Here is a 19,364-nt window from a genome sequence, read left to right as displayed (position 1 = left end):
GGTTGTCATCCAATATAAGGCTGATGGACAGATTGAAGTTACTGATGATATGCAAAATTTTATGTGTGCAGCACTCTATGGGGATTGCACTGAGAGGAGGACCCCACATCTCAGGCCTTGAGGGCGGTCCTGTCCTCCTTCTGGGCGCAGGGTAAACAGATGTAGGACGTATGTCTGTGGCCCCTGTGACTTAAAATTGTTTGCAAACATCCCCAAACCTCAGTTGAAGCCGTGCCCTCCGAGCCTCCCACAGTTGAAAAGTATTGATAACCAGATAAGACAGTATTTGGAGGCCGGGGTACTGAAGAAATGTGTATGTTCTTATAATAAGCCCCTCTCCCTAAGAATGCCAAAAACAACAACTTTGTACCTTCCGTCTTGTATCTGTGTAGTAGCAGCAGCTGCTCTTCTCAAAGACAAGACAACAGACATAGTGCTAAGATTAGCCTCTAGTTCTCAGGGTGCCCCATGCTGTTAGTGAGATTCTTCATCAAGCACACACTAAGAATATGTCTACAAAGTATAAGACCAGTCTCATGGCCCCATATAAAATTAACCATACAGAGATGTACAGTGTTAAACCCTACTACATTGCTTCCGCAGGGTTCAACAAAGGAGGAAGAGAAGGATACATGGTCAATGGGGGACTTGAGAGGGAATGGGATAAGTCGCAGGAAATAGTAGACAGTGAATTTCCAGCCTGGTGGGAAGTTGATTTCTCAGCACATTTGATTCCCTAGTACCCAGATCGTCAACATAATTGTCTTGAATGCCAATAGAGATATAAACATTAAAAAAATGTAACAAAGGATCCAATATCTAATCCAGCTTTTGAGTTTCTTTTGTAGATGGTTCCAGGTACCACCATGAAGGATGCTACAAGACTGGGTATATACTGTCACCACTGAAACAGAGGTAATAAAGTAACAACCACTCCCATCCTCCGTGTCAGCACAGGAGGTGAAGGTGAAGGTACTCGCTGAGGTGTGTAGACTGACTGAAGGTAAAACCACAAATATATATATACTGACTCTAGATATGCTTTTGGTATTGCACATGATTATGGCCTAATCTGGAGCAGCAGAGATTTTGCTGGATCCACGGGTAAACTCATAATGTTGAGAGAGTGAGAGAACTGTTTGAGGCCATGACTAAGGACGAGGACTTCGTCTGAAACGCATAGGCTACACACCTATTTCTTCTTTCACATCCACCTTACCCGCTGTGGGAAGCCTGACTCCCGGTTTTACATTTATTCAATAAAATTGGAACCAGATTCCATTTTAACCTATCATTGGAATATCCTTCATATTTTTGCGCTGGATCCCATCCACTCCTTTTGCTACATTCCTACCAACGTGTGCCGACACGAGGATCCGTGCGCAGCAGGCATTGGAAATCCATTTGCCCTAAGGTGAGCTGGAGGTTTCCTCCCATACATTTTCTACTTAGAACTGTTTGAGGCTCTGACACTGCCAAAGCAGGTAAATATACGTAAAGTGCAAGCTCTTACTAAAATGCAAGCTACCCCCGAAGCAAGGGGAAATAGACTAGTAGACGAGGCTGCGAAAGCTGCGGCTCTCATGTCCCTCATAGAGGAGGACATAGTATTCTTGACCAGCATAGTATCTGGTCCCATAGACATGATAATATTAAGTAGACTACAAAGTCAAGCCATATAAGAGGAAAAAGGACATTGGCAGACAAAAGGTGCCAGTGAAGGGGAGGATGGAATATGGAAGGTGGGTAACAGGATGTGCCTACCCAGAGTCCTCTTCCCCATGATAACCCAACTAATGCACGGACCAACGCAGGTGTCAAGAGAAGGAATGAGTGCAATGGTGACCAAATGGTGGGTACCCCCGGGGTTCAGCAAGTGCTGTTGCCAGATTTGTCCAGAGGTGCATGATATGTGTCTGCCATAACATAGGCAAAACTGTGCGGGTTGCAAAAAGGCATATGGTAAAGGCAGACTACCCCTATCAGCGACTGCAGATTGACTCCGTTACCAAAGGTGGGACAGTATGAACATGTACCGGTCTGTGTAGATCTGTTCTCTGGGTGGCCTGAGGCGTGGCCAGTAACGTAGGGCCACAGCAAAAGAAAGATTTCTCTCAGAAGTGGTATGTAGATATGGGGTCCCTGAGACAATAGAAAGTGATAGAGGAACTCCAAGACATCCTGCAGGTCCTGGGCATAGAACAGCTTTTCACACCCCGTATCCCAAGAGCAGTGGGAAGGTAGAAAGGTGGAATGGGACTTTTAAGTTAAAAATCCAGAAGGTCATGGCTGAAACCCATAAACCCTGGACTGAGCGCCTGCCCATTGCCCTCTGACCTCACCCGTTATGTGGGAGCTCTGAAGAAACAGCTCACGCAGATGTATAAATATGTTTATGATTCCATTCCAGAACCTAAGCGAAAGGAGGACATTGTATACAGCCAGGGGACTTGGCCTGTTTAAAGAGACACCGTAAAGCACTAGAGCCGCACTGTGACGTCCGCACCAAGTCCAGCTCACAACTTCCACATCCGTTAAATTGGAAGGAAAGAACTTGGACACGCCGGTCACTGCTGACAGGTCCTCAATCATATGAGTCTCGTCAAGCTCCAGCTGACCTTCATCTTCTCTGTCATCTCTACATTACCTATTGTCTAAATGATGAGCTAGAAGAAGAGTTTAATGACACATTTATCAAACATCAAGTGATATCAGTGTTGACTACATTGCTGGACTATTGTATACGTCTCCATTCAAAAACGATGCCAGATCTGAAGATAGATGAAGTTATTGCCTTGGCCTTGCAGTCCCATCTCTTTTCCCTAGCGCTTAACCCTTAAACTCCTGGAGTTGTTCCTCTTGTAATAGCAGCGGGGGTATTGGTCCCCTGTCTGTTTACACCGTGTAAGATATTCAAAGAGGGAAGCGCTGCGGAAAACAGATCTCAGGCCAGGAATACGGCCGTCCATGATTGGATGTTACCCCAATGACAGTGTGTGATGTGTAAACATGGGTCAGGTTAATAAAAATGACAAGTTGTTTGATGCTGTAAACCTCACCGGCTGTGAGGGAAGAGACACAGAATATGTATAGTCTGGGGATAAGAGCAACTGGCAGCTCCTAGTGCTCAGAGACAGCTAGAAAATGGTTAAACACAGGGTCTAGGGGGTGTAACACGAGGTAATCTAACTAATAAAGCGGGTGGCATCGATGAATGCCACCGGACGGGGCATGATCTTGTTCTCCTGGATTGCAGGAGTATTAAATCACTCCAGGGATGTGCTTCCACCCAACATGTATGTCATATATGTGGGTACGAGGCATATAAGTGGTTGCCACCCAGGAGACCAGGAGTATGTACCTTAGCTAGACTACAACCAGCTACTTAGATAGAGATATATTATGTAACATGTTTGATTGCAAAAGTATCAGCAGTTAAGAAAATAGCACAGGATATTAAAGTGCATGAGGTCCAGACCACCCTAAGAACCGAGGTGGGAGAAAACATTCAGAGCCACCTGTTTATGTGACACTAAATGCTTCCATACCTGACAAAGTGATCTGTCAAGCTGTAGAAAACCACCAAGATAGATGGGTTTGCCCGAATTGTGAAACCTGTAATTCCCTAAATCTTCAGGTGTGTACAGTATGTAACGCTGTACGCGCACCTATTGCTAGACACGTATCCTGAGTATTCATCTCGCAGTGAATGGCATTAAAAATGCCCTGGTTTAGGGGAGCTAATCAGAACGTAATCTCGGACGAATATTCTAATACATGGCTAAGCAATTTTATGTTCAAAAGAAGGGAATTGTCAAAAATATTTTAATTATATTTATATGTGTGAACCTAAAAGTGCTATAGACAGTTGTCACTGGAGCTTACAGATCTGCTGAAACAAGAGCCTACATGGGGGGATGACTATTCTATTTCAAGTCGTTTAGTTTATGGCTTTGCATTTCAGCTGTTACAAAGGCAACGTGGGAAAACGTGCTGACATTGTATTTCTTATGGCTAAAGATATATGTGGAGTTTTGGGCTATTACCATATTTAGAATGCTCATGCTTTGCAAGTACGAGGTTACCACCTACTCTCATTTCTTATAAATAAAGATGGATCGCCCCCTGTGGGCAGAGACTGTTTGAACACTGAAGCTGCGTGTCATGGTCTCTCTCCGGCCGGCCTCTCTCAGATCCACCATTGAGAGAGCATTCACTAATTTGGAACTCATAGACAAATGCAGATAATGTCCAACGTTAATGGACAATGTAAATTCTGCAGCGACACTATAGTAGTACTTCTGTGGGATGGTACCAGACTAGCTAGTCTTTGAATCAATGACCCTTGGGCACCCATGACCTTGTTGCCGGTTTACAACTTGTTTTTCCTTGGACCACTTTTGGCAGGTACTGTAGCAAAGATTAATATAAACCTACATTGACCATGGTTCTAATGGTCGACATATGGACTGAATTCTAGGTCCTTATTTGCACCCCAAGCTGTGTATCTAACACCCACCCTTCAGCCATTGTCCCCCATATCAGGCCAAATCCCAATGTCCTTCATAACAATCAGCCACAGTTCCATAATAACAGTGCCAGCCATAGAACCCATATACTATTGTGTCACCCGCAAATCACCCATGTATTGCCTGTCAAAGAGCCCTTATGGCCCATCACAATGCCCCATTGCCAGCCACAGATCCCCCATTTCCAGATACAAAGCCCCAATTTCTTGTCACTGGGTGCTTATTTATCTGCAACATTGTCCCCTTTTACAGAGCACCTATTGCCAGCTACAGTGCCCATTGTCTGCCACAGAGCCATATGTTTAGCCCTCTATTCATTGAAGGAAAAAACGAATGAGCGGCCACTCAGGATGCAAACATATAACTTCCTCTTCAGTGTCGCTGATATAACAAATAAGACCCACAGTCCAGTCTGAACTTTTCACCCTTGTGTACCCAAATTACTAAATAGAAACACAAGCCATTATTAGAATTAAAAAAAAGTAATCTATAAGATGTATCGGCAACAAATAGCCTGCTTGTTGATGTTTTCCAGGTAGCAAAAGAAGAATTTCTACACAAGCGATCAAACTGATCACTTCTGCAGGGACAAAATCTTGAGTATTGTGTCCAGAGAGGGGGGTCGTGCCAGCTCCACCACTGTCCCACTAACTTCAAGATACTGGTCATTGTTGAAGGTAAAATTTTAACCCTGTAACCCCCTTCTGTATGCCTGTGATCGAGCACAGAGCACCACATTACATATAATATTGTGTTTTTGCTGTATACTCAGAGTTTTTATCGTTTTATTGCACAATGTAATCTTTTAACTTTTTACAGAAACTTAGACCAGGGTTTTATATTTTTCCCGAATGTTCAATTTTGGGCTGAAATTCATTATAATTAAATGTGAACTCAGGGAACAAAATAATTACATATTTATACAGTAGATTAGTCTAAAGAGAGAAGGGCCTATAGAGATGTTCATTAAATATTAATTGGGTAAGATTCTGGGCCAAGTTTGCAAACAAGTAAACAGTTGGCAATTACTGTATTTAGTTTTGGTCTCTATTTATTCACAATTTGGAACACAAAGTATTTACACTGTACAATCATTGAACAACTACTGACCTATATAACACTCCTAATAACATATGATTATGATATCAGGTGTGGGTCACATAGTGCGCACTCCTGTCAATAGTGAAGGGGCACCTCTGGCCCTGATGTGAACACGATTGGCCCTGATAACCTGGGCACCTGCAGCTCCTATCACTATTCCCACAAATGTAGTTCGTTGCTTTGGTGGTTGGGTGTTATTTAGGCAACTGTCTGGAAGTGTTATGTGTACACTATATGACAATATTATTTGTGCACTGTATGATTGTATTATTTGAGCACTATATTGTACAGCATAAGGGAGGCATCGATAGAAGGGTCTGGAGAGGGCACTAACCAGCCTAAAAGGATGTTCACACAGAGTTTTTTGCAGGCAGAAAAATCGACATCAAAATTCCTACAGGCACTCTCTTTGCCACATTTTTTTGGTGTTTTTCAGCCGCAGTCATTGAGCGGCGCGGGCAAAAAAAAACTGCGAAAATCATTTTTCTGCCTCTCATTGATGTCAATGGGAGGTCAGAGACGGAATTGCCTGAAGAAAGGGCATGTTGCTTTTTTTTCCCTTTGGGGGGAAGAAATCGCCTCCGCCTCCCATTGAAATAAATTGGAGGTGATTTCGGCCGTTTCCACTTCAAAAAAATGAGCCAGAAAACTCTGTGTGAACTAAACCTAAGAACTTTGCTACATCAAGGACCAGCTTGAGGTGTATGTGGGCCCTTGGGCAACACAATCATAATGGGCACCGGGTCTAAATTACCCTCAGTGTGGGGAGCTCAGAGCATGTTTGCCAGATTGTCATTGCCCCCCAAGCCCAGCGGCTCTTGTATCTGCCCAGGTTTGCCTGGTGCTAATGTTGGCCATGGCAACATCTTCATTATATTTCATAGTAAACCTGTCTAGCCATCATCCAATCAGCATTGAGCGTTAAGTCTTTGGTTGTGAAATGGCACTTATAGCGCAGGAGCTAAGAGATACGTTTTTGAGTTGACGTCCTTTTCCTTTAGTCTTCAGGTCTGGTTTTCAGTAATGTGTTTATTATCATGGTTGGCCAGATGTTACAGTAAATAAATGCATCATGAATTAGGATATCTGTTATTTTATTTGTCCTTGGGAGTAACAGATTTCTAAAGAATCAATGATAATTTATTACCTGTTTTCATAGAGCTGGGATTATACATCTTTTATACAGTATTTCCTTTTAAAGAACTGATAATTCACAACTTCACAATTCACAGGGTGTTAGTTAAGATTCGAATGATGTCTGGAGGCTCTGAAGTAAATATGGCAATGGGGGATTTAGGAGGCAAAGTTTTTAATAAGGAATTTTGTTATCAGAGTATAAGTCTTCCCTTATGTAGCAGTAATGAAATGGAGCGAAGCTGCAATAATTAACCCCCTAAATGCTTTTCTAATTACTTTTACTTATTTTTTAGGTTTAATTGTTATTATAGTCGGTGGTCCAATCTACTGGACTCAATTAAAAGGCCTGCATTAAAGAAAGTCTTGTGTCCCCTTCTTCTTAAATTCTCTAATTCATTAGGACCCATGCACACGACCGTAAAAATCATCCGTAATTGCCGCAATTGTGGACACATTCACTTCTATCTTCCACGGATACCTTCCCATTTATTTACAGGAAGGTGTCCGGGCCGTAGAAGTGTACCGCAAAAGATAGCACATGTCCTATCTTTTGCTTATTACGGTCCGGCCCGAAAATGCGGGCCTTAAGGATGAAGCCAATTATGGGAATGAAGGGATTATCTGCTCTACACAAACCTTTCCTATATACCCTACTAGAATATAGGGATGTAACATGGGGGAGGGAACCAAGAGGCTGATCAAGAGGAATCCCAAAACCAGGACACTATCGTTATCAACTTATCGTCAGGGGACCTTATATATGAGAAGGAATTGACCTAACTTGACAACCCCTTTAAGATCCGCAGGAATCTTTTTCATTTTGCTTCTTGAAATTTTGGTGGTCATAACATTTTTAAATCCCTCAACATATTTGTATGAGGCCTTGTTTTTAAGGGATAAATTGTACCCACATTAGACACTATTTTGAGGTACTTATACGTTTAATTTATATGAACTTAGGGGCCATTGTCTTTTTTTCGTTGATCTCCATAATGTTATAGATTTATGTTAGAGGTTGAATAAACTTTATTGTAAAAAAAATCTTTTGTTCAATAGATGGTTTGTTTCTTTAACTCCTTAATGACCGGGCCTGAAAATACCTTAATGAACAGCTAAATTTTTCTGTTTTTGCCTCTCTGCATTTCAGCAGCTTGGCCTGATGAAGACATCAGTTCGATGTCGTAACGCGTAGCCTACCTACCAATAAAACATATATTTATTTATATACCTCGCCGTTTTAAAAAAAACTTTATTTCAGCAGCGCTGTTATAGGTTCTTTTTTGGTCTTTTTCTCACATTTCAGCAGCTATAACGTTTTTATTTTTTAATTGACGTGGCTGTATGAGGCCTTGTTTTATGCGAGAGAAATAGTATTTTTTTCCACGCAATTCGTTTTTTCCCATTCACTTTTCATGCTAAATAACCTGTTAAATTAATTTGTCAGGTTATTACGGACGTGTAGATACCTAATATGTGTAGTTTTTTTGTTTTTATGTAATGTGGGGGCAATAAAATATATTTTATGCAAAATAATGACCTTCAGGAAGGTCTGGTGTAAAGACTGGTTACAGAAACATATGGGGAATACTTTACAGGTGAACTGGCTGGATATAAATGCAGGTTGCTTTGTTTGCAGCATTTACATTGTGACATGACTAAGGACAGGTGATCTGTCGGAAACGCGTAGGCTTACTGCTGAGACAACCGTCCTTACTGCTAGTGGATTTTACTTTTGTCTGAAATAAAGTTGGAATATTACTTCCTTTTAACGAAACAGCGATGGATCAAATTCTTCCGTTTCTGCTGAGTTTGTACCGTGTGCTGCCACATGGATCCGTGCCCAGCCCAAATCTGGACATAGATACCGGTGAGCTGGAGGAATCCTCCTATATTTTCTAATGCCATATTATTGCTTGTGGGTGGGTTTAGAGTGGTATTCACCCCCACTTTATTACTGTACGGTTAGCTTACATAGTGTTTCTCAATGCCTATGGAATTCGTTTAACCTCACTACTGATATTTTACTTATAACTAGAAGAACCAGGAGATGTTTTGCAAACTTCTTGCTGCTAATGGTTAGGAGAATTTTTGAAAATGGGTTTTTCCAAATGTAACAATCCCTTTAAAGTGACACTATCATGATAAGTTTAGACGCATCGGACAGGTTGGCAACCATACTACCTCCTCTGACACTGCTCGTGACAGCACATTTCGACAGGAGATGCAGCTAAACATATCATGATAGTGTCCCTTTAAGTCCTTTAGGTATCTCAGGTGTAGTAGAAGGGTTATCGCTACTGTGTGTTGTTAGAGACATTCGTGTAATCAAATACATAATGATAATCTATGTTTATTTTACAACTTTTGTTTTCTACACCATGTGTAGATTGTGGGTATTTTTTGTAAACTCTTTATTAATCAGTACACTTAAAGCAACGCAATTATGGACAGGTAGAACGGCCTATTTACTGAGGCTAGGAACCTCAACCCTAGAGGAGTCCCACCGCTTAAACACGCCCAAGACTTTCAGGGGACCACTCCTAGCCTGTGCCTCTATGGGTCATGGATATGCCACTCACTGCCATGCAGAATACTTGAACCAAGACCAAATTAGATGTCAATTGGCTTGCAGTTGCACCACAGATTCTGTCTAACAGTGACCTCAGCTCTCAAGGGCACCTCCATGGGTCAAGGGGGTGGCGACCATTACCATTCGCAGCAAATTCGGGTTTCCTCGAACGTGACTCACAGCTGTCCAAAATGACGTCCTTATGGTTAACACTGGGGATTTACCAGCCTCAAGTGGCCTATCTTGCAGACAGTCATTAAGGCCTGTTGTTAATCCTCTGTGTATCACTCCCACAATATTACAACTATTACAACTGAACAGGGCCTACAACAACCAATCAAGATGATATAATCAGTCAGTAAAGTAACTGATAACGCAATTCTTGTACAGACAGGCCTTGTCAACTTACAGATATGTACGTCAGGAGTCTTAAGCTCCTCACTTTTTCAGCACATCCCCGCACCCTATACTAAGACAAGCTGAGTACCTGAATATAATTACAACAAAGACTGTGCCCCTGAATATATTACAGCTACACACTGTGCCCCGTGATTATAATTTCTTCACACACTGTGCCCTGTGAATATAATACTAACACACAATGTACCCCTGAAATTAACAATGCAGAGTTCAGGAGGGTAGTCAGACAATCCAAGGTGCAGCAATGGGGATATAGTAACAGGGCCGGCCTCAGGGGTGTGCATTCCGTTGCCCCTGCTGAAGAGGGTGCCACATATGACCTGTCATGCAATGCTGTGACAACCATAAATTATATATCATTGTTATTAGATTACTTACGTTTTTTACCTTGCTGGGTCAATGTATTTTGGTATTATTTGGGCACTGTATGGTGGTATTTATATTGTCTGGTGCTGCTAATTAGACACTGTGCAGTTTATTATTTTTGAAGCGTATGCTGGTAGTGTCAGTGTATAGCATTGTCATTTAGGCAATTGTATGGCATGTATATTTGGGCACCATAACATAATAATTAGTCACTGTATGATATAGTTATTTGTACACTCTATGACCATTTTTCATATGGAAAGGAGGAGCACCAACGGAAGATACCGCACAGGGCATCATCTAATGTGGAGCCAGTGTGGAGTACAGTAGGGTGCGTGGTACAGTTCTGGAGTACAGAATAGTAGTCAGACAAGAACAGTCTTGTCATTTAGTCTACAGTTGGCCCTATGTATATTCCAGAATGATTAAACAGAAAAACAATATTCTGTATTAGTGTTCTGTAGACGAGTAGTCAGAGTACCCACAACAGTACTTCAGGTTAGCAGAGGTGGGGCTAGACCTAGTGTATCAAGCTATGACGACCACAATTTTTCATTAACATGGATGACTCCTTTTGAATAAACATGTTTCTCCGACTAAGTAACCAGTTTACTTTTACAATAAATTCTTGTATAATAGGTGGTTGTAAATCAGTCCATCAGTTTTCTGACTGTGTACAATATATTTATAGCTAACCTAACATGCTTAGTATGGTTGTGTTCAGACAGCACCGGTGTCCTCGGGTCCTCGAGATAGGCTCCCAACCCAGATGTAGGTCAAGAATTGTAGTCTGCACACCCTGATTGCGTTCAAAATTATATTTATTTGTTTCTCAGGATAAATGCCAGAGGCTATACGTGCAACGTCAACGTTTCGGTCGTGAGACCTTCGTCGGGCACTGAGCCGTACTGGGGACTCGATCTGCGTGTATATTGCGTAGTATATTGCGTAGTAGCGCTGCTATAAATTATATATGGCGGCTTACCGCTCTTAATGGGCGCTCCATTAAGAGCGGTAAGCCGCCATATATAATTTATAGCAGCGCTACTACGCAATATACTACGCAATATACACGCAGATCGAGTCCCCAGTACGGCTCAGTGCCCGACGAAGGTCTCACGACCGAAACGTTGACGTTGCACGTATAGCCTCTGGCATTTATCCTGAGAAACAAATAAAGATAATTTTGAACGCAATCAAGGTGTACAGACTACAATTATTGACCTAACATGCTTAGTGTCACCATCTGTGGGTATGTGGACCCATTGGGCCGTACCGCTGTAGCGGGATAGCAGCTGGCCACACAGTGTACAAAGTAAAGTCTATAGTCCGAGTGTAGGTACCTGTGGTAGTTCATACAGTAGCGATGGTTAGGCTCGGAGGGGACCTTGACAGCAGACACCAGGAGTGGTGTAACACAGCAGATGTGATCGGTGGCACAACACGACTCCAACTCTCTAAGGTACAGGAACAAGGTAGCACGGGATACAGGATACAGGTAGCAGGAACGGGAACACTGGGAACTGGAAAACACTAAGGGACCATTTGCAAGACTAACACGGGTAAACACAACAACGCTCAGGCAATGAGTGAAGGGGCAGGGCCCTTCTTATAGTCCAGGGTGATTAGACAATTCTAAACATGTGTGTGCGCTGGCCCTTTAAGGCCGGGACTGAGCTCGCGCGCACCCTAGAGGTCACTGCAGGCCAGACGACCACATGTGCTGGCATCTCCTGGAAGGAAGGCGTCGGCAGGATTAGAGGAGTCTGCGGTCTGCGGCCACGGATGTTACACTTAGATACTAATATATCTTTTACGATACCCAGAAAGGGGGTTAAGACTATGCCCACATGGTAAATGGAATACACCATATTTAATACCCTACTCCAATAGTCCAGGAAATTAGGACAATGCCACATCATATGAAGCTAGTCTTCAGAAATTATACATTTCTGAAAAAAAGGTGAGTCTCGTAGCTGTATTTTGTAAGAAAAATATATATAAAATACTGGAATATACTCTGAGTTTCGGTACTCTCTGAAGAATGTCGTTCCAGTGTTCCATGTGTATGGATCATATCTCACCTTCCCATTTTTCTTTTCTGTGAGTAGGAAATTGGAGCAGGAGACTTTTGTAAAGAAAAAGGATTAAACCCAATGTGGTATATTTTCCCAATCAAACCCATTATACTATTATTAATGATCATTAAGGCATGTGTAGAAGATTCAACATCAAATGTATTGCATAGCTAACGGTGTTTATAAAGTTGAGCATGGGATAAGGAAAACTCTGTTTGTATCTGAGCAAATTGTTTAAGTCCTTTTGACTGGACAAGTTGGGCTAAGCTTCTCAATCCAGTTAGTCTCCAGGCTTCATTTTAGAAAGGGTATTCAATTCAGGGATCCATGGGGCATCCCAGATGGCAGTAAATTGTATAATAAGTAATTATGTCTGAAATGGAAAATGACTGCATACTGTGTTATTATTGAGTTCAATGTATAAGCAGTATGCGGAAAGTGCCTAAGCGCCCTCTAGAGGTGACTGCACCAGACAAGATGTTATAATTCTAAGGTTATATCAGAAGGGTAATATTTTTCTTAAACTTAACATGGAAGGATTGCAGTTTTATTTACTCACCTTTTTGAGTTGTGACGATTCATCGATATAACTCAATTTTAATACGTGTTAAGTCTCAGACACGGTGGTTCACAGCTTGTCGGGCCTCGGAATTGACATTGGGTGTTGGCTTTGCACTGTTTTCCTGTTGTCCAGAGCAATACAATGGTATAAGAAAAAGACTCCTTCCTTGGGGCTATTTGATGGTGGATCTAGTACAATCCTCAGTAAGGTCACTCACAATGAAGCTTATTTGTTTTTATTTAATGCTGCTGCTATGCGTTTCGACCAAGGTCTTCATCAGTCATCTGAGGAGAGAAAGAGTTGATCCCCAGTCTAGGGTAATCCAACCTTTCCTGACTTACACCCATAAAAGTTAGTTTACTTTAGTGGAGAATTTGCATATGAAGCCAAAATTTAGATAAACCACCAATGAACGTTTTAGTGAAAATGTATTAGATCAAGGTAATTATTACTTCAGCAGGAGTGGAGGGCATTGGTCTTGTTCGAGGCAGTGACCTAAGTTTATGTAGTGTGGATGGATCCCACTGTGTATGGTTGGAAAGTATCATGAAATAGGTGGGGATAGAATATCTTGTTATCAATCAGGCTATAAAAATTATGATAGCAGCAGTAGATGAATGTGCTGAGATTGTAGAAGGAAGTGATCAGTCTATCGTTTGATTATGTTAGTGAGGACTACAAGTATTATAGGAAGTTCCATAAATTAAGTGGGAATATAAGACCTCATAGCTAATCAGATAGTTAGAATGATGACAGCAGCAGGAGAGGAGTAAGTTGATCTTGTTGGAGGCAGTGAACTGTTCACACTACAGTTTATCTGGTGGGGACCTGACTGTATGTGGTAGGGCAGTATCATAAAATAGGTGGGATTAAAATAACTTGTTATCAATCACATCATAGGAATGACAACAGCAGCAGAAGAGTGATGACTTTGTAGGAGGCAGTGACCAGAGAAGTCACTTAAAGAGGCTCTGTCCCCACATTATAAGTGCCCTATCTCCTACATAAGGAGATCGGCGCTATAATGTAGGTGACAGCAGTGCTATTTATTTAGAAAAACTATCTCTTTTTACCACGTTATTAGCGATTTTTGTTTTATGCTAATGACTTTCTTAATGCCCAACTGGGCGTGTTTTTACTTTAGACCAAGTGGGCGTTGTACAGAGGAGTGTATGACGCTGACCAATCAGCGTCATACACTTCACTCCATTCATTTAGTCAGCGCACAGGGATCCTGCTAGATCACTTTGTGCTGTCTTATACTGACACATTAACGTTACTGAAGTGTTTAGACAGTGAATAGAAATTCCTTCCAGCCAGGATGGGATGTCTATTCACAATCCCGGCACTTCGCTAATGTTTCTGTGGTACTTACAACAGAGCAAGCGTATTCTCGCGAGATCACGCTGTAAATGACAGGTTACAGTGAGATTACGCTTTGCTCAGCTGTAAGTACCATAGAAACGTTAAGGAAGTGTGTGGATTGTGAATAGACATCCCGTCCTGGCTGGAAGGAATGTCTATTCACTGTCTAAACACTTCAGTAACATTAATATGTCAGTATAAGACAGCACATACTGATGTAGCAGGATCCCTACGCGCAGACTAAATGAATGGAGAGAAGTGCATGACGCTGATTGGTCACTGATTGGTCAGCGTCATACACTCCTCTGTACAACGCCCACTTGGTCTAAAGTAAAAGCACGCCCAGTTGGGCATTAAGAAAGTAATTAGCATAAATCTAAAATCGCTAATAACGTGGTGAAAATAGATCGTTTTTCTAAATAAAAAACACTGCTGTAACCTACATTACAGCACCGATCACATTATGTAGGAGATAGGGCACTTATAATGTGGTGACAGAGCCTCTTTAAAGAGAACCAGGTCAAATAAGTTGAACTGGTTTACTGACCTGAATAGCGCTGTCTCCCTGATTCCAGCGCTTTTTTTTCTTCTTCCTGGATCTCCCCGTTCCAGAGATAAGGCCCACTGTTGTGTTGGCTCCCTCTATGCTATTTTGCTGTAGTAAGCCACCAGGGCATGAACTACGCTCAAGCTGCCTCGCACTGGTTGGTCAGCATCAGAAGCAGTGAAACTAGCCACCCCGTTGGCTAACTACAGCAAATCAGCATATCGGAAGACAACATAACAGTGGGCCATATCTCTCGGAGGGGGGGTGGGGGTCCAGGAAAAAAAGAAAAACAGTGCTGGAATTAGGGAGACAGCGCTATTCAGGTCAGATAACCAGTTCAAATGATATCACTAACTAGCTGGCCCTCTTTAATTATGTTAGTAAGAACAAGGCTGCATGTGATAGTGACATTGCCATAAAGTGAGTGAGAATAGAACACACTGTAGCTTATTGGAAGATGGGAACGATGACAACAACAGGGGAGAAGTGTTCTGATTCCTTTGGGGGCAGTGACCTCTTGTAATTTATTTAGCACCCGACTGCATATAGTAGGGCAGTAGTATCATGAAATAGGCTTAAGGTATAGAATACTTTATTGTCAATTATGCCATTACAAAGATGACAGCATGAGAAGAGGAGCGTGCTGAGCTTGTAAGAGGCAGTGACCTGTGAACTAATTTTTTTATGTTAGTGAGTACAAGGCTGCAGGTGATGGTGGCAGTGCCATTAAGTGAGTGAGAATAAGACACCATGTAGCTAATCAGATGACGGCAATGACAGCACAAGGGGAAGAGGGTGTTGATCTTGTGGGAGGCAGTGACCTGTCCAGCATGATCACATTAGTGTCCATAGTTACATCTATAGAATAAGTGCCATATGTAATGAGGAAATTGTCACAACAGCCTATAAGACATTTATTGTAATACTGTTGAGATATTTTTTTACTTTTACAAGATCTACATCACCAGATGCTCCTGCCAGCAATTTAGTATGTTAATTGATCTAGTTTTTTATTACTGCTCATCAAAATCTGACATGTAGCATATGTTGACTCCTGCATGTTATTGCCTTGGTCATCTGATTATGCTTTGTTATCACACATCCTGTATAATGGTAATTATAAAGCAAGTAGAAATTCTGAAGAAATAATTGTAGTTTTTTTTAATATTGGTATCATCATATTCTTTTCTAGGGCTCATTTCAGTAGTCATGGAGGCAAAAACATGGAGTAGATGTCTGCTATGGAGACATTGCTTAGGTTATACTATGATAAATGAGGAGATACGATTTGTATTTCTAATTGTATTTTTAATAAAATTTTTATGTATTTTTGATAAAATGAAAGAAATAAAATAAATAAAATCTAAAAACAATCAAGACCAATATCATTGAATTACTGTTCCCATAAAAATAAATCTTACAATTTATGATAATAAGGTTTACCATATATTTTTGGTGACGTGTCTTTGTTCTGGTCCCTGTGGTAACTAACAGAAGTTATTTCCAGCTCATGTACCGCAGTATGCATTATCCTTGACGTTGTCATGCTGTTTCCCCACATACATTAATAGAATATTAAAAAAATGCAGGTTACGTCAATGCCCAGTGCAGTGGACGTGTCTTCTCTGTCCACTATTTAACTTCGGGGCTCCTTGCTTCAATTAGTTTCTCAACAGGCCTTAAAGTGGTTTCACATGGACAGATATCAACCATGTTTACCACCTTTAAAACGAGCACTGATCGACAAGATACCACGTCAATCGACATTCGTACTGCCGACTGGGGAGAATTTTTTGGCCGCATGAATTATGTGATCAGCCGATGAACGAGCGTTTACTCATTCATTGGCTGACATTTGCCCTGTTTACAAAGGGTATAGATTGGGAACAAGCGTTCACATAAACGCTCATTCACCCGATCATTGACCCGTATAATAGGACCTTTAGTCTTATGTAGCCTTCAAGGAGATCAGCATCATCAGCTGTCGCCACCGTTCACATCATATAAGTGACCACATGATGTTCATTACCCAACAATTTCTTGCCAATTTCTCTATTACATGCAGTCTTGTCCTCACTAACATAAATACTTATAATACTTATATACTAACGTAATACTTTGTACATAAAGATCGAAATACTCTGCCTCTTTTGCCTTCATCTGACTCCATTGCGTACTCTCTCCTCCCAATTTATAGCAGTGTCTGACATTTATGGCCCTGTCCCCACAAAAAGAACATGAGTATACAAGTCTCTGCCCCCTAACAGATCACCCTCTGTTGCCATCAATTTTATCATTACATTTTTTTTGTGATAGGTATAAGAAACTTCGGCATTATATGAGAATTGGTTTCACATTATACTGTAGCGGATTACCTACTCCATTAAATATGATTGGATGGACCATAGATTGGGATGATAGCCTACTAAAGAGAAACTTTCACACAATTGGAAACATATTTTTAAAAAAGCAAATGTTCTTTAACTCAATTAAACTTAAGTTGTGTTTTTTTGTTGTTTTTTTTTTTTACCTAAGATCAGTCCTACATGGAACCGCACCACCAGCTAATAGCACAGCAAAATACTTTACTTTACAGCACTTTCAAATAATGGCATAGAGAGTACCTGAACAAGGCCCCGGTGCCATAATGGAAAGGACATTTTCCTCCCCACAGGTCAGTGTCACAGATGATCGGGAAGTAGAAGGAACAGTCCGTTGCATATCACAGCTACAAACCTTAATAATCGTAACTGGAGTATTCAGACCTGCAGAAGCAAAAAAAACAACAGATATTACATGTAAAAATATTTTTTTTTAAACTTTGATAAAATCCAGTTTTTATTTGTCTGAGGACTTGATTTTATTTTTTCTCCCCTCAGGTTGTGACATGAGACGGAACAAAAAAGAAGGAGTATGAAAGTAAGGCCTCAGACACACAGCAAGGATCCATATTACGGACCTGTAGGCTATCTGTTTCCCTCTGAATGCTGCCATCATGAGGTACTGCAGGTACGCAGCTACATGGGGTGCAGTCTTACCTGGACCCTGGTGCCTATCGGTGCCAAATGCCCTCTGCCACAATCAATCAGAGATACCACCATTATAAATAGATCACTTATACAAAAATGTCAGCAATAACATACAACAAATTTAGAAAAGTATAAATAACGTAATTTAACGTTGTAATGTAATACAAGGATAAAAAATGAGTCATATGATGATGACATATGGCGTCAGCCTGTGGAGGAGAACACTAATAACTACAAGTGTGAGAGAGCGAATATGCAATAAGATGGTACTCCTATTAGGCCTTATTCACACGAACGTGTTTAACGTCCGTGATACTCGCGTGAAAATCACGCACGTCGCACGAACCTATGTTAGTCTATGGGGCCGTTCAGACAGTCCGTGATTTTCATGCAGCGTGTGTCCGCTGCGTAAAACTCCCGGCATGTCCTATACTTGGCTGTTTTTCGCGCATCACGCACCCGTTGAGGTCAATGGGTGAGTGAAAATCGCGCACGGCACACGGAAGCACTTCCATGTGTCGCGCATGATTCGTGCAACAGTAGATAAAGAAATGAAGGCAAAAATAAAAGCACTTCCTTCATTTATTTTCTAAACAGCAAAACCGCGTGTCATAAGGATGGCATATGCGTGAAAATCACGCAGCCACGCACCATTCACTGATGACACGGAACTGCAATGCGCGCAAAACGCTGCATTTTTTGCGCGCGCAAAACGCACACGTTCGTGTGACTAAGGCCTTATAGTGTGGACATGGAGCTGGTGTGCAGACCATGCACTGAAAATAGAATAGGATGGATTAAGTCAGAAAGAACATAGCCATGATAAGGTTACTCCACAGGATGGCGCCACCATTATAAATAGCACATGGTAAGTGGGGGCCCATGTTACTGTTTTTGCATTGGTGCCTAGGAGATTGAAGTTACGCCTGCACCATATTCTTTCCTAGAAGCAATACCTTTCTAATACGGCAGGTTTTTGTTTTTTTCCTGTGAGAAAAAACCTCTGTGTAGGTACAGGTTGGCCCTATAAATTTCTATAGGTGTCGTATTCGGAATACATGTGACAGAGTTCCTGAATGTGGCCATGTGCATGAGGCTTTTTTGTTGCTATTTTCTTTACTTTAGTGTCTCTTATAAGATATAAAAAATATCTTAAATTAAATGCCAAGGTATTCCTCCTGCCCAGTAACGTAAAAGAATATACGCTATGAATAAAATACAAATCATCGTATCAAGTGGATCGGAAAAGGAGCCCAGATAGGGCGATAGTGATATTCCATTGATAGCCCAGAGGTTCGACACTTACAAGAAGCATTCAGGAACACTTTTCATTTGGGGGTGGGGAAGTTTTTTTGTCTCCTGAAAACCTCTGCTACTGAAGGGAAATTACACAACGTGTTTTCAGGATTGAAATCCCCATTGTGCATAGGGAAACGACTAAGATTAGCAGCCTAACAAAACGGAATGCAATCATGTCTGAGCCCGTTATCTGCAAGTTACCGCTGATAGTTGTTCTGTTTTGTGTTCTACGCTACGTTATTGTCTGAATATTCGGACTCAGAATTCTAAAAAATGTACATCTATTCACATAAGCAAATTAAATTTCTGTTTCTTTACTAAGTAACTGAATAGAAAAAAGTCTATAGACTATACGAAAAAGT

This window comes from Rhinoderma darwinii, chromosome 5, assembly GCF_050947455.1.
Source record: "Rhinoderma darwinii isolate aRhiDar2 chromosome 5, aRhiDar2.hap1, whole genome shotgun sequence".
Taxonomy (NCBI): domain Eukaryota; kingdom Metazoa; phylum Chordata; class Amphibia; order Anura; family Rhinodermatidae; genus Rhinoderma; species Rhinoderma darwinii.
This window is presented reverse-complemented; position numbering follows the sequence as displayed.